A 21,926-nucleotide genomic window follows, 5' to 3' on the forward strand; every position below is an offset into this window, starting at 1 on the left:
GTACTTATGTAAATCTCATTTACATTGATCCTCTATAGAATGTATCTCCATACATCATCATGGAATAGAAAAAGAACCATGGTTTATATGTTTCATGAGATGAAATATTAAAACTATAGGTTATAAATATAGTATGATAAGTTGGTTATCATTTATATTTATAACAATATTAATTATTGGATAATTAACTCTTTTTCTCTAATAACCAATTGAATGGGAGGTTATTGATGGTTTCATGGTAACCGTAAGTTTAAAGGGAAAATGTTTTCCTAATTTTAGTAATGTTGAAAAATGTTGAATTTGCGATTTGTCTGTCTCGGACTAATCTCACGAAATTTTTCAAGTAAATAGGATTTACTAAGCAACAACTTGGAGCTAGCTAAATCATTGTGTAGTGTTTGTAAGCGACAAGCACTTAGCTAAGCGATGAGTTAAACGATCGCATAGCTTTTGCTAGACGATCGCTTAGCTTTTGCTAAGCGATTGGGCATCGATCTATACGATAGGTTCTTCCTTCTCCCACTTGCTCAATCGTTTACACGATTGTTGCTTCCTTCGTCTTCTGCCTCAAACCAAGTCCACACAGAGACCACCATCTGGATTCTCACACCAAGAATACCAAGGTAGCCTTCTTGGTGGTGTCATACTCAACTCAACACCGTCGAGGTTCTATGGAGGCTGTTCGTGTTGTTGGGGTATTCGTGACCGAGGTGATCGCTGAGTTCGAGTGCCTGGTGTTCATGCAGTGTAGTCGTTGCGTTGGATGAGCGTTCAAGGTGTCTGTGTTCGAGCATTCGTGATAAAAGAACTTGTCGATGAGTCTACAAATGTGTGTAGCATTTCTCCTTGATCATTTGTATTATCATGCTGTAATTAATGCATAACTGTATGTTTTTGTTTATGACTATAATTTGTAAAGTTCATATATGATTGTAATTTGGAATGATCTTTCTGCTGCTCATGGAAATCCTCGTGAACGATTTCCTTCACTCTCACAATGGGATTTGGAATTATCTACTTCCGCTCATTTTTTATCTTTTATAAGAGTTCCTTCAGTCTCTATATACATGTTTAAGCTACAAGATAACCCTGGATATGAGTTTATTGGTTTGTGGTTAATGCAACTAATTTTGAAATAAAATATCAAATATTGTACTACATAAATAAAAAAATTGTAAATTACAAATACAAGCTATAGAACCCTACGAGATTTAGGATATCAACCCTAACAATCACCCACATAAACTAAAGCTAGTGGATTGTGTAGTGTAAAAGTTAAACTGTATTACAAAGTATACAAAGTAATAAACTAGGGCACAAACCACCCAGTACAAATCTCTCATTTGCCCTAGTCTAGATGTGGCATGTCCCATATACAAAGCAATAAACTAGGGCCTTTGTAAACGGTTCAACAACATTGTGCTCCGAAGCTATCTGTGTGATGATCACGTCTCCTCGATGTACAATCTCTCGTATGAGATGATACTTCCGATCGATGTGCTTACTGCACTTGTGACTCCTAGGCTTTCTGGAATTGGCCACAATACCACTATTATCAAAATAAAGTGTGATGGCCTTTGACATGTCTAGAACAACTTCCAGATCCATCAAGAATTTTCTTAACCAAACAGCTTCCTTAGCAGCTTCACAAACCGCTACATACTTGGCCTCCATAGTGGAGTAAGCAATGCACCCTTGCTTGGTGCTCTTCCAGGACTACTGGTCCTTCGTTAAGAGTAAACACTTATCCTGATGTGAATTTCCTAGAATCCTTATCAGTCTGAAAATCAGAGTCTATGTATCCAGTAAGGATTAGATCCTTAGAACCATAAACGAGCATGTAGTCCTTCTTTCTCCATAGATACTTGAGGATATTTTTAACGGTGGTCCAATGATTAAATCTTGGATTAGGCTGATCTCTACTGACTATCCTCACCTTATAGCAGATATTAGATCTCGTACATAACATCGCATACATCAGGCTACCAACAGCCGATGCATAGGGGATCCGTCTCATTTTCTCAACCTCTTAAGGTGTCTTAGGACACTATTCCTTAGACAATATCACTCAGTGCCTGAAAGGCAGTAAGCTTCTCTTGAAGTTTTACATAGAATACTTGACAAGCATCTTGTCAATATACGATGCTTGAGACAAAGCTGGTGTTTTATTCTTTCAATCTCGAAAGATCTGAATTCCCAGAACAAACTGAGTCTCTCCCAAATATTTCATTTCGAATTGGGTCGCTAACCAGTTCTTAACTTCAGTCAGTACATCTACATCATTCCCAATGAGTAGGATATCATCTACATATAACACTAAGAAAGCTACTAAACTGTTGATGATTCTTTTGTATACACAAGCTCGTCAATATTTTGATCAAAGCCATAAGATTTGATCACGGTATCAAACCTTAGTTCCAAGATCGAGAAGCTTACTTCAATCCATAAATGGACCGATTAAGCCTACAAACCTTTTGCTCCTGATCTTGGGTCATGAATCACTCGAGGCTGCTCCATATAAATGGTTTCCTCCAGATTGTCATTCATAAAGATAGTCTTGACGTCAATTTGCCAAATCTCATAGTCATAATATGAGGCAATGGACAGAAGGATTCTGATAGACTTCAGCATGGTAACAGGTGAGAAAGTCTCCTCATAGTCGACTCCCTCAACCTAGGTATAACCCTTTGCCACCAATCTAGCCTTGAAGGTTTGCACCTTCCCATCAACACCCTATTTTCTCTTGTAGATCCATTTGCAACCTATAAGTTTTACCCCATCATGTTATTCTCTACAAGATCCCATACTGAATTGAAATATATTGACTCCATTTCAAAATCCATAGCTTTGATCCACTCATCTTTGTCAACATAATCTATTGCTTTCTTGTAAGACAATGGATCCTCAACATCTCTGTCAGCTACCATAGGATTTCAATTAAACCCATGTAACGGACAGGTGGGTTTGCAACCCTCCCACTACGTCGAGGTACCCTCAACACTTGAAGTGGATTTGACCTACTAGATGATCCAACTTCAACAACTTTTGTTGAGGTGTTGGGTTCTTCAAAAACCCTTGTTGAAGGTTTATTATTTTCTTTGCAAAGTTCATTCAACACATCTTATTGTGGGGCTTGTGCTCCCTTATGTGGTTTTCTTCAAGAAAAGTAGCGTTTTTCGATGCAACTAGCTTTACGTCCATTCCATAACTCCAAAGGTGTTCTGGTAACACTTTTGGATGGAACACAGTTCAAAATATATGTTGCAGTCTCTACTATATAACCCCAAAACGAGTCAGGTAAGAAAGCATGACTCATCATAGACCGAACCATGTCCAATAGGGTTCGATTTCTCCTTTCTGATACACCATTCTACTGAGGTATACCAGGTGCCGAAAGTTGTGATACAATTCCATGTTCTCTCAAATAGTTTTGGAATGTCAGCAATCAGTTCGAAATGTCTTTATTGTTTTACTTAATGCATTTTCAACTTCAGCCTTGAATTCTTTGAACTTTTAAAAAGATTCAGACTTATGTTACATTAAATAAATATACCCATATCTTAAATAATTATCAGTAAAAGTGATGAAATATTCATAACCTCCCCTAGCTTTTACATTCATCGAACCACAGAGGTCTGAATGTACCAGCTCTAGAGGTTCTTTGGCCTTGTGACCTTTTCTAGTAAATGGTCTTTTAGTTATTTTTCCTTCAAGGTATGACTCACACACAAGTAAAGAATTTTCTTCTAACTCACTTAGCAGTCTATTCTTCACCAATCGTTCAATCCTATTGAGATTAATGTATCCTAACCTCAAGTGCCAAAGTTGGGCATTTTCTTTAGGAGAAATTTTAAGTCTTTTATGTTGAATTACCGCAATTTTAAACATTTCAGTATTATGGAAAGTTTTAGTAGCTAATGGCCTTAGCACATATAAATTATTTTCTAGTTTAGCTAAACAAATATTGACACCATTCTTAGAAATAAACACTTTATTTACAAGAAAATTAATACAATATGATTATTCTAGCAAACAGTTATACATTAATACAATATGATTGTTCTAGAAAACACTTAAACTTCTCTTAGAACTAGGAACTACATATACATTTTTTAATCAAATGAATTTATTCTATAAAGTCAACCAGAGACCTCTCACTACCATAGTCGAGACAACGTGCCCAGTTTCAACCCGCATCATCATTTCACCAGCATCAAGTTGCTACCAGGAACTAATTCCCTGAAATGAAGAACAAACGTGGTTAGTGGCGTCAGAATCTATAATCTAGGCAGAATCATCATTCTCCACTAAACATGTTTCCAATACAAGCAATCAAATTTACCTTCCTTGGCCTTCTTCTTTTCAGTCAAGTATTTGGAGCAGTTCCTCTTCCAATGATCATCTTGAAGGAACTCAAAAAGAAGAGAACCTTGAGCGAAAGAAAGATCGTCCCAATTCCCATTTTCTATTGAATGTAAGTTTTACAATAAATTAAGAACAAGATATGCATTTACATAAATTACAGCATGCTTTAACAAAAGAAAAAACTTAGGGTTTCAGAAACTCTTACCTTTGAAGACTTTCTTCAAGTATCCCTCGATCAGGACTCGAACACTACGATGAAAGGTTCCTCGGTATTATCAGGCAGAGAACCTATGAGTGGTGGGCTCTGCCTATTTTGGAATGAGGAAAATCAGTTTGAGAGAGAGGAGGAAGAGTTGAGAACGTTTTTCAACAACTCAAAACTCATAGAACTTTTCTGTATTTCTCATAGTGTATGTCGTAAAGAATGAGACTCTCACCTCTCTTCCTAATGCCAAAAATACAACTATCACCCACGAGAAAATAGGGGGAAGGAGTTGTAACTCCCTCCTACATTTTTAAATTAAAAAGATTGATATATATATATATATATATATAATAAAGTATATTATGTCAAATATAACATATAACCTATGGTTTTAATATTGTATCATATACAATATAACCTATAGTTTCTTTTCTCTCTCATACGGCATTTAATATAAATCACATTTATATTAAATTTAAAAATTATAAATCTAATTCATATAATTATTATTTGAATCATATTCAAATATTTATTTCCTCTCACTAAAGCCATAATGTATCAAATACATTATAATAATTATATCACATATAATTAGAATAACTTAATTATATCATATATAATTAAATCTCTCTATTAACTTGAATAATTCAAATTAATCCAAAAACTTATTCTCATTTAATCCTATTGAGTTACAAGGGGACCTCATGGACTTGTAGCTTGAAGCTCCAACGGCACATGTATAATTAATCAAACTCTTTAATTAAATTATTCACCATCCATTAACTGTCGGGCACTCTATTAAAGATCGTCAGTTGCATTCTTCGCACTATAGATATATTTCTGTATCCATTGGATATAACCAATCAACAGTAGGATGACCCTTCACAAATTGTTTGTAAGTACAGTTAGGCCAAATTATCGTTTTACCCCTATAGTTACATCTAACTCCTTAAGTGCCACTGATCCCTCTAATGAACAATATATCATAGTCCAACTATGACTAAACCCCTCTTGGGCCAGGAGAGGGTGTGGCGCCACATTGTTCAAGCCCTGGAATTAGCCCTTAAGAGAGTAATTTATCTACTTACCCCGACCTCGGGGAAGGAGTGAATTCCTTCTTGTGTAGCTGTATTCCCAACTCCCCAATCAGATAAATTCCCAAAATGATAGGCTTGTTAAGTCGGAAATCTGGCCACTCTCACCCATACAAATCAAATGACAACCCTCATAAGCAGGAGTTCACAACTCACTCAGGATTCAAGTCATGTTACCTACGGTCATCCTGTGAAATGTAAGTCTCTATTATGAATGATGTTATATAATGAGACTAAACATTTCATGGTCCGGTCTTATACAAACTCCTTTGTATAGAATATCCTCGATCACATGTCTATACATGAATGATCAGGATTAAATCATTTATAGCACTTTATAACAATTGTAACACCTACAAAACGAGTCATACTCGTAGTGTCACCAGGACAAGGTACCCAGTTTATCCATCTACTACAAACCATTTATGTTATCAATTAAACATGATCCACCCGTATGTCTCTATATATGTGTTTAAGGTATAAGATAATCTTGAATGTTAGTAGTTTATAGGTTTGTGGTTAATGCAACTAAAAAATGGAATAAAATATCACATATTTTATTAAATAGACAATGAGTATGAATAAAATATCATATATTTTATTAAATAAACAATGAGCTTGTTTAATACATTTATAAACTATAGAACCCTACGAGATTTAGGGCATCAACCTTAACAATCTCCCACTTGACCTAAAGCTAGTAGGGTGGACAATCCTCTATCAAGACAAAACAAAGATAATTGATGATCAGTATTGTGTTGATTATGTTTTTCCAACTAGAGTAATTTTCACTAGTTAATTTATCCACGGCAAGCAAATTTAATGTAGCAGTAGCCATAATAAAATAATTGCTGAAAATGAACAAACTATTTACAATCAGTTTACTTTGCATTAAACCACTTTTGACAACTAATCAGATTTTTAGCAAAATAGTCTAGTGTACCCTAAGTTACATCTATTTTGCAATGATGTTTCAGTGAGGCAGGATAAAAGTCACCGTAGGGTGATCAAGTATCCCTTCACTAAAATGAAACATTCTCAACCATTAGACAAAAACAACATTTTGTCACTATAACTAACAGTCACCATTGTTCGATCCAAAATTTGTTAACATCCTTAACAATTCTTCTAAGTGTAACCCCTCATTTTTTTTCTAGAGTTCCACCCCCAATGAGCCAACTGTAGGAAAAACTAATTGGGACATGAAACTAAAGCAACCCTATCCATTTTTGGAGATTGAATAAAGCGCCATACAATATTGCCATCCTTTAGGGGGACACCCACGATGCCACGAGGTGATGCATGAAACGTTATTTAACCTAATGAGAGAGATCGAAAGATGTTCTATCATACGTCCTGCTCCCACTTACTATAAACACTCTCTCCATTCACCTTGTTATTGACTTACCCAAATGCCACCCGTAGGGGGACATCCATGGTGCCTGCAGACCGAGTGTAGATCTCACGGTGTGAATTTACAGGGAGAAATGTGTAAATGATAAAATAAAGTATCATATACCCCATTTTCCTCCCACTAAGTGTTTTACCTAGGGCTAATTAACTTAGGAAAAAATCTGGCTACTGATTTTATCTAAGTGAACGTTTAATTTTCTCAAAAAAAACACTTGTCTTTGATGATTAAACAATTTTGATTGAAGTCTCGTTAAACTATTTCATAGACTTTGATCAAACTTGCATGCATGTAACAAATCTATCTAATTCACCTTTTCAGGTAGGTTCTCAGGTAGGGGTGCGACGTTTCCATCAACTTAAGTACCCCAACTTAGCCAGAACCCGCCTTAGCCAAAAGGTCCCTTATAGATACATTTGTTACATATTTAATCTTTTATTAAGAATCAATTTAATCCTATTAAACCGATTAAAATATTAAACTAAGATTTCTAATCTCATTAGAAATGTGATCTTAGGTCTATCTCAATCATGTTTTAAAACAATTTTAAAAATGAGGGTTTGCATGCAACTCTTAATTATTGATTTTAATTCTAATTTCATTTAGTTATAACGATTATAAATAAATGAAACAAATAAAACATTCATTACATGCTTGACATACTTTAGTTAATCATAACATGTATAAATTAACCTAAGGTAATGTCATGCTTCATGCAATCTCCATTCATTACTAACATACATAACAATTATATAACTAAGTAATGAATCATACTATAGCATACTTTCCATACATTCCTTCAACTAGATATTATAACAATTATAATATAAATGATGCATGAAAATGCTATAAATGCATACATACGTATACTATAACATTTATACTATATGATGCATGAGCATGCTATATAATTTAAATCATGCATATACATATGTTATAACACTTATAATATAAAATGATGCATGATTATAAATGCATAATCTATGGTGGGTTTTACAACTATATGACATACAATATGATATATAATTAAAAACATACATCATATGTATATTTAATACTAATAGTTAATGGACTAGGATATGATACCTAAAAGAAACTTAGAGGCTAACTATTACATTAATAAAAGCCATCTGGTTCGAAACAAGTGAATTGGGCCTTGAACCGCTCGAACTGGACCAACTACCATCGAAACTCTCTGCACCGATCGTGTAGAAAACTTGTTGTGAATGCTACAAAAACTAGTTGCACGATCTTGCAGCAAAAGCTACACGATCGTGTGGCATAAAACTACATGATCTTGCAAATATGCTTTCTTTTTCATCGAAGCAGTGCTCTGAAATTCATCTTTGAAGCTCTCTAGGAATATCACAAACGACTCAAAACAATGAATATAGACTCTATAGCAAAAATATGCCCAAAATAGGGGCCTTTACAAACCAAATTTATAAATGAAAGCGATAAACTAAGCCATATCCCAAAAACATCTATCAACAAAATCCACATTCACCAAAAGCCATTCATCGCATGAACTTTAAACAGGATGCGAAATAAGTAAAACCCACCAACACTGTAAAAATCAATTAAAAAATGGAATTTGGGATTAGTAATCTAGTAACCTGGCTCTGATACCAAATGAAGAAACTCAAAAAGAAGAGAACCTTTAGTGGAAGAAAGATCATCCCAATTCCCATTTTTCATTGAATATAAGTTTTGCAGTAAAGTAAGAACAAGATGTGCATTTACATAAATTACAGCATGCTTTAACAAAAGAAAAAACTTAGGGTTTCAGAAACCCTTACCTTTGAAGACTTTCTTCAAGTATCCCTCGATCAAGATCTGACCACTACCATGAAGGCTTCCTCGGTATTCTCAGGCAGACAACCTAAGAGTGGTGGGTTCTGACTATTTTGGAATGAGGAAAATTTGTTTGAGAGAGAGGAGGAAGAGTTGAGAACGTTTTTCAACAACTCAAAACTCACATAACTTTTCTGTATTTCTCATAGTGTATGTCGCGAAGAAAGAGACTCTCTCCTCTCTTCCTAAAGCCAAAAATACAACCACCACCCACTTACTGAGTGGAAAGAAAAGGGGGGGAGGGAGTTGTCATTTTTAAATTTTTAAAAAAAATTGATATATATATGTGTGTGTGTGATAACTAACTTATCATAATATATATTAAATTATATGTTATATCAAATATAACATATGACCTATAGTTTTAATATTGTATCATATACAATATAACCTATATTTTATTTTCTCTCCCATATGACATTTAATATAAATCACATTTATATTAAATTTAAAAATTATGAATCCAATTCATATAATTAATATTTGAATCATATTCAAATACTTATTTCCTCTCACTAAAGTCATAATATATAAAATACATTATAATAATTATATCACATATAATTCAAATAACTTGATTATATCATATATAATTAAATCCCTCTATTAATTTGAACAATTCAAATTAATCCAAAAAATTATTCTCATTTAATCTTATTGAGCTACCAAGGGAACCTCATGGAACTGTAGCTTGAAGCTCCAACGATACATGAATAATTAATCAAACTCTTTAATTAAATTATTCACCATCTGTTAACTGTCGGGCACTCCACTAAAGACCGACAATTGCACTCTTCGCACTACAGATATATTTATACGTCCATTGAATATAACCAATCTACAATACGATGACCCTTCACAAATTGCTCATAAATACAACTAGGCCAAAATTACTGTTTTGCCTCTATAATTACATCTAACTTCTTAAGTACCACTAATCTATCTAATGAACAATAGATTATAGTCTAACTATGACTAAACCCCACTCGGGCCAGGAAAGGGTGTGGCGTCACATTGTTTAAGCCCCAAAATCAGCCCTTAAAGGAGCAATTTATCTACTTACCCCGGCCTCGGGGAAGGAGTGAATTCCTTCTTGTGTAGTTGTATTCCCAACTCCCCAATCAGACGAATCCCCAAAATGGTAGGCTTGTTGAGCCAGCGATCTGGCCACTCCCACCCATACAAATCAAAAGACCACCCTCATAAGTAAGAGTTCACAACTCACTCAGGATTCAGGTTATGTTACCTATGGTCATCCTAGAGAAATGTAAGTCTATATTATGAACAGTGTTATATAATGAAACTAAACATTTCGTGGTCCGGTCTTATACAAACTCCTTTGTATAGAATATCCCCGCTCACATATCTATACATGAATGATCAGGATCAGATCATTTGTAGCAATTTACAATAATTGTAACACCTACAAAACAGGTCATACTCGCAGTGTCACCAGGATAAGGTACCTAGCCTTATCCATCTACTACAGACCATTTAGGTTATTACTTAAACATGATCCACCCATATGTCTCTACATACATGTTTAAGCTACAAGATAACCTTAGATGTTAATTTATTGGTTTGTGGTTAATCCAACTAAAAACTGGAATAAAATAACATATATTTTATTAAATAGACAATGAGTTTGAATAAAATATCATATATTTTATTAAATAAACAATGAGTTTGTTCAATACATTTACAAACTATAGGACTTTACAATATTTAGGGCATCAACCTCAACACATCTTGGTTGCAATGAAAACAGATTCCCTTTTGCAACCTTGGCTTTCTTTTGAGCAGCGATCGGTGGGTTATCTTTCACTTTTCCACATCTTCTCTATACCATATTTCTTTTCAGGATCTACCTGTATAGATCCTATACTGGCTGCCAATCTTTGACCAATTCTGTCAAAAACTCCGTCCTCCATCTGAGGATCAACTCTAACTTAAAGGGTACTAGACTCTCCCTCTGACATGGCTCCCCGATCTATTGGCTCTCTAACTCGATCTCGACCCCTTACGGGATCTCTGATAGGGTCATGATCAACATCAGCCATCTGTCGAGTCAGTCTGTCACTTCTTTGGGACGTGTTCCTATAACATTTACATTGTTAGGTTCATAACAACATTTACATACCCCTAATCTAATGCATGACTCTAGTTTCCCAAAATCTTTTGCTCTGATACCAAGTTGTCACACTCCTCCCCAGATTACCCTCTACCCAAGAAGGGATGTGAAGATAATAATTACCAACCCTCATATGACAACTACTATCCATCATAATCTAGTAAACCTATTTCCTAGGCACCTGTTAACCTTATAAACAATACAATAATCATGGCAGATAATTTCCACAACTTACATCAATAAAACACACGTGCTAACATTCAGATAATCCACAAAACATTTACTTAGATATTTATATGACTCAAGTCTCTACCCTAACATCCCACGACATGTACAAACACAATCAGGGTTAGTTAAACTTAGTGGACCACCTAAACTTGAGTTTCTCGGAGAATCCTATTAAGTGCTTGGCTGGCAGATCTACTCGGCTCCGAGATGTCGACCATGTAACATTCCAAGTTTTTCTTAATTTAAATTCAACATTTTTATATTAATTGAGGACATTTTTTTTTTTGTTAATTTTGAAATTCAGTTTGTTTAAAGGAAATTTAAGGCTTTATGCTTAATTGATTTGATTTTTAGGTTTACGTCGAAAATTTAATTTAAATTGGGGAATTTGATTTAATTTGGATTTTTGGAATTTCAAGAGAAGAATGAAAGAGTTTTAAAAATATATATATTCATATATATTTTTGGTGTTTTGGAAGGGAAAGGTAAAATAAAAAGGGAATAAAATATAAAATGTAATAAAAATAAATAAAGTTTTATTTATATTCCTTTTATTAAAATATTTTTTCCTATTTCTTTTTTATTTTCAAATATCTACTCCCGATTTTCTTCCCAACACACACACGACCCCCCTCCCCCCTCCCAAAAGGTCTTCATCTTCTTTGCTTTAAGCCCTAGCCGCCACTGCAGGGCTGACTCAACGCACTCATATCGCATTGGATCCGAAGTCGTCTTCGGTCCGAAGTGTCGTCGTCTCAGGCTGCGTCCTCAGCTGTCTCACTTCTCCAGTCCGCATGGCGTTCCGCCTCAGGCCATGCGCCAGTTTGTCCGCAACGTTTTCGTCTACATAAGTCGCGTCAGCGCAAGAGACGCTTCGTTCGCTTAATCTTTCCTTACGAGATCCAGCCGCTGACTGGAGTTCATCATTCACGCTCGTCGACCGACCACTAAAAGTCGCTGCCCACAGATTGTTCCAAACCCAGCCGCGCAAATCCCCCCTGCCTGCACCAACATGGTGCTTTCACGTCTTCTGTCCGTTCTATCGTCGAAGCACAACGCCACTTCTTAATCCGTCTCGGTTTCGCCTCATTGCACCCGACCAAACGCTCTCTTCTTCAACCCATGACAGCAACTGGAACCCGTGGCTAGTCGCTACAAACATTGTTGAAGCCTTAGGTAAGGTTGTGCTACTTTTTATGGGTTCTTGTGGAGGTTCTAAAAATATTGAATTTCGATTTAAACGCATTTAGCTGGTTTCTGATGTCTTGAATGCTAGAATCAAGTTTCGAGAATATTTGGTTTGTTGGCCCACTCGTTCGAGTTCGTTTGTCTTTAGAACGTCTGGGTAAGGCCGTTATTGGAGTAAATGAGTGGAAATTTTTTGGTTTGAAAAGTGTTGTTTAACGGCTGATGTTAAATTCACTTTGTCTTAAGGTTAAATCTTAGGTTTGTCTAAGGCGGGGAGAAATTACTTGGGATAATTTTCGTCGTGCAATTCGAGGTAAATAATCTGTACTCACTGGAACTTCCACGGGCCAGAACACTGAGATCTATGCTAGCCATAATAGATGAATTATCAGAACGAACGATAGCATGATAAACGGATAATATAGTAATGTAGACGATATATCGTCTTGTAAGATGAATCTGAAAGAATTTTATTTGTGCACAGTAGATATCTTGCATGCTAGTAAAGAGATATACTTGATTTTAACTGAGATTGTATTTGATATGAAGGATATTGAGGTGTATTATGCATGTTGTATAGCCATGATGTTGAGGTGTATATGTATGTTATAAAACCATAATTGTAATAATAATTGTGATATGAGACTGTGATAGTGGTCTTTTATTGATTAGTTAGCAATGCCCACTAGGTAATTGGTGTTTTCCTTTTTGGGATTGCAACCAGATGGTTGTGTTTTTCGCTTTGGAATTTCACCAGAATATTATGTTTCCTTTGGGAATTTCAACCAGATTAATGTTTCCTTCTGGGATCAACAGATTGTGTTTTCCTTCGAGATGGGCAACTTAGATTTGTGTTTCCTTCGAGATTCACCAGAATATTGCGTTTCTTTCAAGGATTCACCAGATAAATTGTGTTTCCTTCGGAGATTCCACATCAGATTGTGTTATCTTTTGGGATTCCCATCAAATATTGTGGTTTTTTCCTTCAGGATTCACTAAGATATTGTGTTTCCTTTCGGAATTCACCAGAGGTAATGGGCATATTAACTACAGTAAGATAAAAACCAGTTTTGCAATGTATGTATGCTGTCCCATGAGGGACTATAGCAAACTACTACCAAAGAAGGGATGTGAAGATCATAATTACGAACCCCTCATATAACAACTACTATCCATCATATAATCTAGTAAAACTATTTCCTAGGCACCTGTTAACGTGATAAAACAAATAACAATAATCCATGGCAGATAATTTTCCAGCAACTTACATCAATAAACACAGGTGCTCAACATTCAGATAATCCACAAAAACATTTACTTAGATACTTATCCAGCCAAATTAATACATCATGACAAGTCTCTCCGCGTGACAGTGCCACTACATGTACAAACACAATCAGGGTTAGTTAAAATTAAGTGGACCACCTAGGACTTGAGTTTTCTCAGAGAATCTTGCTTGCTTGGTCTGGCAGATCTACTCGACTTCCGGGATGTCGATCCGTGTAACATACCCACAGGTTTTTCTTAATTTTAAAATTCAATCATTTTCTATATTAATTAAGGACATTTTTTTTTTGTTAATTTTTGACAATTAGTTTATTTTAAAGGAAAATTTAGAGGTTTTATTTTGAATTGATTTGATTTTTAGGTTTTATGCCGTTATGAAAATTTAATTTAAATTGGGGAATTTGATTTAATTATGGATTTTTGGAATTTTAAAGAAGACAGGAAAGAGTTGTAAAATAATATATATATATAATATATATTTTTGGTTGTTTTGAAGGAAATGATAAAAATAAAAAGATAATAAATAAAGAAAGTTTTATTATATTTCTTTTATTAAAATATTTTTCTATTTCTTTTTATTTTTCAAAAATATCTACCCTTTTGTTCCGCCGCTCCATTCGTTTGGATCGAAGTCGTCTTCTTCGAACTGTCATCATCCAACCTGCGTCCTCAGTCGTCTCACTTCTCCAGCCGACCAGTCTCGCAACGCGTCCGCGTCAGGCGTCGCCAGTTCGTCCACGTTGTTTCATCTACCTAGTCGGCGCCGCACAAGAGACCTTCGCCTCTTGTCTGTCCTCGCGAGATCCAGCCGTCGAATAAGTCATCCATTCATGCTCGTCGATCGACCACTAAAGTCGCTACCCAAATCTGCTTCAGCTCCAGCCGTGCGATCCCCACCTCACCGTGTAGCGCTCAGTCTTTTGCCATCCTATCGTCGAAGCACACCACCACTCCAGCCGTCCTTGCTTCACTCGTCACACTCGGTTGACGATCTCTTCTTCAGCTCATCACAGCAACCGGAACCCGTGGCCAGTTGCCAAAATGTTAGGTCTTAGGTAAGGTTGTGCTACTTTTTATGGGTTTCTTGGAGGTTCTGAAAACTATTGAATTTCGATTTAAGATTTAGCTTGTTCCTGATGTCTTGATGCTAGAATCAAGTTTCGAGAATTTTGATGTTGCCCAACTCGTTCGAGGTCATTTCTTTAGACGTTTGGGTAAGCGTTATGGAGTAGAGGAGTGGATTTTGGTTTGAAAGTGTTGGTAAAGGCTGATATTAAAATTATGTTGCCCTTAGGTTAAATCTTGGGCTTGTCTAAGGCAGGAGAAATTACTTGGGATAATTTCATCGTGCAATTCGAGGTAAGTAATCTTACTATCTGTTTTCATATAGACTCCAATGTCAGCACAAGGGAAATTCCAAAACAATCCCAACCTGATAAGAGTTAGTTATGAAAGGAACCTGCTCATAGTTGGATGTTCGCATAACACCCGTTGGAGCAAGCCAAAACGAAGGTGGGTTTCCAAGATTGACGCAATATGAAAAGAGGAAAAAAAAGGAAAAATGAGAGAAAAATAAAAAAAAAATTGAGAGACAACTCCTCTGACCAACAAAAGTTAAACTTAGCTGAAAATCAAGAGTTAAAGTTGAGATTGGCACACAACCGTAGTTGGATATTCGCGTGACACCCGTGGGAACAAGCCAAAACGAAGGATGTAACCATGATTAACCCTCTCTAATAAAATAACGCAACCCGACCACCGCATTCAAGACGCATCAAGTTGTTTTTGCAAGAAAAGGTAAACATTCTTTTTAAAACTAGAAGGGAATTTTTTAATAAAGATTTATTGTATAGAAGAATAAAGTAGGGCATTGTTATGAATTATCAAGGATAGAAAGAAATTGCGTTCTTAAGTAATGTTGCCTAAGTGGAGCATTCGGAGCAACCAATCGACGCAAAATTTAGGATAAGAACTGAACAATATTGCTTTAGTGAAGATATGCTTGAGAACAAGCATATATCTAAATTTGGAAGTGTGATAACTTGTAGAAATACAAGTTATTTATACTGTTATATTTAAATATTGCGGCTAAAAGAAAGGAAAGTTGCGTCGATAGTATAGAAATTGGCTAAGAAATGCGAGAATTATAAATTGTCGTCAGTACATCCACTAACACCATTGCGATAGTAGAATAGAGTGTTTCAATTTTTGTTTTGCAGGAAATCAATCACCGCATGCGTTAATGGCTCAAAGATAAAAGAAACAACGCATCTACGTCGCATTACGCCCATCATTCAGGAATGAAAAGATGATCAATGCAATGAAGACGCATGCGACTATCGATCAAGAGCTTAGCGATCAATGCAATTTCAACCGCATGCGGTAATAAAAAATAACACCGCATTCGACGATCGATCGAAGATGTAAAGAGCAACGCATTTGCAGAGAATTCTGGCAAATGTACAGCTTTCAGTTGTGCATTTCTCATGGATTGATTGCGTAACAGAAGGAATATTCACTCCGCCATTTTAGGAACTACCATAACCATAAAATAGGGACCACTAATTCAAAGAGCCAAGCTTCACCTATAAATAGCTTCTGCAAATTCACTAAAAGATATACTTAAATACATAGAGACATGTATATACTGATCTGAGAGAGAGACTGGTCTGAAGCGATTTCTAGAGTAGATCCAGGATAATCAAGAGACAAGGCGAGAGGTAAGTCTCCGGGCAAGGAATCCTTCCAATCCCTGCCATAAAAGCTCTGTACGAAGGTCATTTCTACTAGAAGAGCCAGCCTGAGAGGGAAGCTCTCCTCTCCATTTCCACCCCACGCCGGCAAGCAAAACCTCCGACCAGGATCTGTTTCAAGATGTTGACACTTTTCTATATTTGTTTCTAATCTCTATTTCATCACTTGTATTCATCTTCTTAATCTTTCATTCACACCATGTATCGAATGCTTAATCTTAGTATTAAATGTTATGATCATTCCCATTGTCACCTCTTTGTCTATTTCCGTTCATCCATAATCCATTTTCTCCATGATGTTTTCCTAATTCCCTGCGTAAATAGCAAGAATTAAGCAAGTAAATTAATTTGTGTTAAGAAAATAATTATGTTTAGTCAAAGCATGCTCGATGACATCTTCACCTGTAAGAGCAGAAGTGAAGATGTTATTCCGCCTATCGAGAGAAGGTTGAAAGAATGCGTTAACTAAAGCGAGAAGTACTTCCAGAGATGGAAGCAACCTTGCGTTCATCACGTTCATCCCTATTTCACCATAAAGATATAGGAATGCGGCCGATCACCGAGAGGTGTACGCCAAGGGAAAGCAGAACCTTAGTTGCATCTTTAACACAATTGACTAACTTGCGATGTTTTTACTATTTATTCCTTCAATGTTTTATTCATCCATAAAGACTTGCCATCGCATACCACGATCCTTTGTATAACTTCATATTCAATCTCAAACTCAATATCATGTATCATGTATCTTGTATCTTGTATCATCTTAGTTTAGGATTTTATTTTCAACACAATTTATTTTATCAACACATTTTATTTCATCGCACTTTAAATTCCTATATAAACCCAATTTTTTATTAATTGTAAAAACAGGTCGCATATACCACATGAGTAACACATTAACGAAAACAATCCCTGTGTTCGACCTCGAATTATTCTGAGAAACTTACGTTGGAATTATACTTGGTTTCAGCGCAAGGAAACTTGTGACATGTATTACTCCATCGCATACTACAAGCCTATCATTAACAACGCATATTTAGAAGTAGTGTGCATAAGCAATAACACAGCATAACATTCCATCTACATTCCATTTCTATGTCATCAAGTCTATGGCAACATGAGCTTGCATGATTCATTCATTCACATTCATATTTTTTCATATGCTGTAAGATATAATCTTTAGCGTTTACAAGTTTATGGCGTCGTTGTCGGGGATTGGTAACGGTTAGTGTTGAGTATTTTTGTGGTATTTTGCAGGACAGATCTCTTTTACTGTCTGTTTAACACGAAGAACAGACTGACGATTTATGAGTACTGGAATTGATCCAGAATTCGAAGCTGACCCAGAGATCGAGCGTACATTTCGCGCAAGGGCACGCTAGAACAGAGCAAGGCATAGAAGAATGAATATGGCAGAAAACAACAACAATGATAATGTGGCACCCGAAGTAAATCAAGGGGTGGGCCGGCCAGCGTAAGATCCCATTTTTCTTGTCGCTGACTGCAACATCCCAATGAGGAACTATGCGGCGCCCAACCTCTATGACTTCTCGCCTGGAATTTCACGTCTGATAGTTGAAGAGAACGCACGTTTCGAGATTAAGTCGGTCATGCTTCAAATCATTTAGAATACGGGGCAGTTCGGTGGTCTACAAGGTGAGGACCCACATGCCCATCTGACCAGTTTTGTCGAGATGTGCGGTAACTTCTCCATCCCTAGCGTAACCCCAGAAGGTATCAGACTTTACCTCTTCCCATACACCTTGAGGGATGAGGGTAAGAGGTGGGCTCGTTCGTTGGAGCCAAATGAAATAATTTCCTGGGATCAGTTGGTGGAACGATTTATGAAGAAGTTCTTCCCTCTGGCAGTCAACGCAAGAAGACGAAAGGACGTGCTAAACTTTGAGCAGATGGATAACGAGACCCTAAGCACCGCCTAGGTGCAATTTAGAAGATTGGTGAAGAATTGTCCGCATATCAAGATACCCGATTGTGTTCTGATGGAAATGTTTTACAACGGCCTGAACAGATCAATGTAAGTCGTTGTTGATGCCTCCGCTGCGGAGGATTTATGGATAAAACATACACTAAAGCCAAGGTCATCCTTGACTGCATCTCGCGGAATATGGATGACTGGGTACATGACGGGTACGGAGGAAGAGGCTCTGAGAGGAGAAGAAATGATAATGCCATTGTACCTGTGGATACAATGACAACTTTGGCCGTACAGATGGCCACGGTGACCTCTCTTCTACAATCGATGGCATTTAATCAAAGTGCCCTCTCCCAAGGATCAGCACAATCCAATGCGCTGGCACAAGTGGCCGTAATAAGTTGCGTCCAATGTGGAGGGGGCCATGTAGTGGAAATGTGCCCATCAAACCCGCAGCAAGTGTGTGCTATCTAGAATAATCCGTACAGCAACACTTACAATCCTTGTTGGAGGAATCACCCTAACTTCGGTTGGGGAGGAAACCATAACCAAGGAGGGCCGAGTAACCATCAGAACAACAACTCCGGGAATAGAGGATACCCTCCACCTTTTCACCAAAACCAGAATCAAGAGCATCAGAGACAACCGCAAAACCAACCATCCTCCTCAAACACCTCTGGTAATTCATTGGAGTCCCTGCTCAAGCAATATATTGAGAAAAACGATGTTGTAATGCAATCGCAGGCGTCTTCAATCAGAAACTTGGAGATCCAAGTTGGGCAACTGGCAGCCGAACTACGTAATAGAACACCTGGTACTCTGCCAAGCAATAACGAAGCCCCAGGATCTCATGCGAAGGAACAATGTCCTTGACGATATTGTGCAGGCAAGCTTAACTGCCTGTAGAGGTATGGATTGCATTCTTCATGGGAAAATGTCTTCCGGTCCATATCTCTAAATTCTATGTTTAAATGCTTTCTTAATTACCTTCTTTATTACTTTATGGATCTTGTTATTTAATGCTTTCTTAGATTTGCTTTTATTGTTTATGAAATTATCTCTCATTTAATTCATTTGCGTTAATTTCCGTGCTCTCTTTAATTTCCTTACTTTTCTGTATTAAATACGTTATTCTTATTTTGGTGAATGATTGTTTAATAAGAAGAGAATTATCACCGCAAAGTCCTTGTGGCTTGCGTTGATGGAAAAAAAATAATAATAATAACAATCAACATCCAGTATGCATTGCGATGATGGGTGCATCTTGTGCTAACAAGAGACACTTTGCGTTCATCCTACCCAAACGCATTGCGTTGAGAGGTGTGTTGCGCTCGTATGTATTTTTCACCCGTCTTTAACGAAAACGCACTTTGTGTGTCAAGGATCATAGCATAACTGAAATCTTAGTACTTACCATACCTTCGGTACCAACATAGGAATAGGGTTTATACAAGACATAAATCATTTTATACATATAAACGTGATTCTCATTTGAAACATCATAAATCATAGTTCATAATATCGCATGGTGCCTTGTGTAAAACATGAAGCATCAGTGTTTTCTAAGATTGACTCGAGATCGGGTTATCATCAGTTGAAGGTTAGGGAGTTAGACTTCCCTAAAACGACTTTTAGGACCAGGTATGAGCACTATGAGTTTCTAGTTATGCCCTTTGGTTTGACTAATGCCCCAGCAGTATTTATGGATCTAATGAACAGGATATTTCAACCATACCTAGATTAAATTGTGATTGTTTTCATAGATGATATCCTTGTTTATTCATATAGAGGGAAACACATGTGGAGCATTTGAGGACAGTATTACATATACTACATGAGAAACAATTATATGCCAAGTTCAGTAAATGCGAGTTCTGGCTTGATTAGGTAGTGTTTTTAGGACACCTAATGTCTGTAGGAGGTATTAGTGTTGATCCTCAAAAGACAGAAGTTATAGTTAAATGGAAATAACCTACCTCCTTAACATAGGTACGTAGTTTTCTTGGACCGGCAGGTTATTGCAGGAAGTTTGTAGAAGGTTTCGCAAAGATTGCTCTTCCATTAACCAGTTTAACCAAAAAAAGGTGTTAAGTTTGAATGGACATACAATTGTGAATAGAGTTTCCAGGAGTTGAAGCATAGGTTAGTTTTTGCACCAATCCTAACCCTTCCAATTCCAGGGAAGGAGTTTGAGATTCATTGTGATGTCTCCAGATAGAGTTTAGGCTGTATGTTGATGCAGGAAGGAAAAGTAATTGCTTATGCCTCCAAAAAGTTGAAAAAGCACGAGAGTAATTACCCACACATGATTTAGAGTTAGCAATGATAGTATTAGCCCTAAAGATTTGGAGACATTACCTGTATGTTGAAAAAATGTCATGTATTCACTGATCACAAGAATTTGAAGTATATTTTTTTATTAGAAAGAGTTGAATTTGAGACAGAGAAGATAGATTAAGTTAATTAAAGATTATGATTGTACCATCGGCTACCACCCATGTAAAGCTAATGTGGTAGCATATGCACTAAGCATGAAATCAATGTACCCTAAAGAGATGCTTAGTTCTCTAAGGGGATGGTTAATACAAGAGTTCAGATATGCTAATGCAACACTAACTGTAGGCCACCAAGGTGAGTTATTGGTGCATTTTTAGGTAAGGCCTACTCCGATTGATGAGATTATCATAGCTCAGTTAGTATATCCTAGTCTCAGAAAAATAACAAAAGAAGTTTGTCAACAATAGAGAACAGATTATGTATTGAGACAGGATGGAGCCTTAATGAAAGAAAATAGGATATGCATTCCTAGCAAGGAAGCACTAAAGAATGCGGTGCTAGAGGAGGCTCACAATTTAGCCTATGCTATGCACCTAGGCAGTTCCAAGATATACAGAACTTTGAAGAAATTTTATTGGTGGCCTAGAATGAAAAGGGAGATAGTAGCTATGTAGATAGATGTTTGATTTGTCAGCAAATTAAATTAGAACGTCAGAGGCTAGCATGTTTACTTAACCCACTTTCAGTGCCTGAATGGAAATGAAAACATGTCACTATAAACTTTCTTTTTAGCTTGCTTAGGACACCTAATGGTTATGATGGTATCTGGGTAATTGTTGACAGGATGACCAAGACAGTTAAGTTTTTGCCAATCAGAGCTACTTCAACCCTTGATCAGTTAGCCAAACTATATATCGACAAAGTCGTGAGCCAATTTGGAGCTCCAATATCGAATGTTTCAGATAGAGATCCTAGATTCACTTCTAAATTTTGGCCTAGTTTGCAAAAAGCTTTGTTGTAGAACACCAATTTGTTGGAACGAAGTTGGCAAAAGATAGTTAATAGGGTCAGAGTTAGTATAGATGACTTATGAGAATGTTAATATGTATATATATATATATATGACATATAACCTATGGTTTAATATTGTATCACATACAATATAATCTATAGTTTTAATTCTCTCATCAACGATATTTA

At 36.5% G+C, this 21,926-nt stretch overlaps 1 long non-coding RNA gene across 1 annotated transcript; it reads left to right on the forward strand.

Annotated features, from left to right (window-relative positions):
- The first annotated feature begins 12,733 nt into the window (after nucleotides 1-12,733).
- Nucleotides 12,734-19,522, forward strand: LOC120070627. Its single transcript, XR_005479999.1, has 2 exons — nucleotides 12,734-12,789; nucleotides 17,774-19,522. It is a non-coding gene; the product is annotated as an uncharacterized LOC120070627 (long non-coding RNA).
- The last annotated feature ends 2,404 nt before the right edge of the window (nucleotides 19,523-21,926 follow it).

Source organism: Benincasa hispida, chromosome 2 (genome assembly GCF_009727055.1).
Source record: "Benincasa hispida cultivar B227 chromosome 2, ASM972705v1, whole genome shotgun sequence".
NCBI classification, from domain to species: domain Eukaryota; kingdom Viridiplantae; phylum Streptophyta; class Magnoliopsida; order Cucurbitales; family Cucurbitaceae; genus Benincasa; species Benincasa hispida.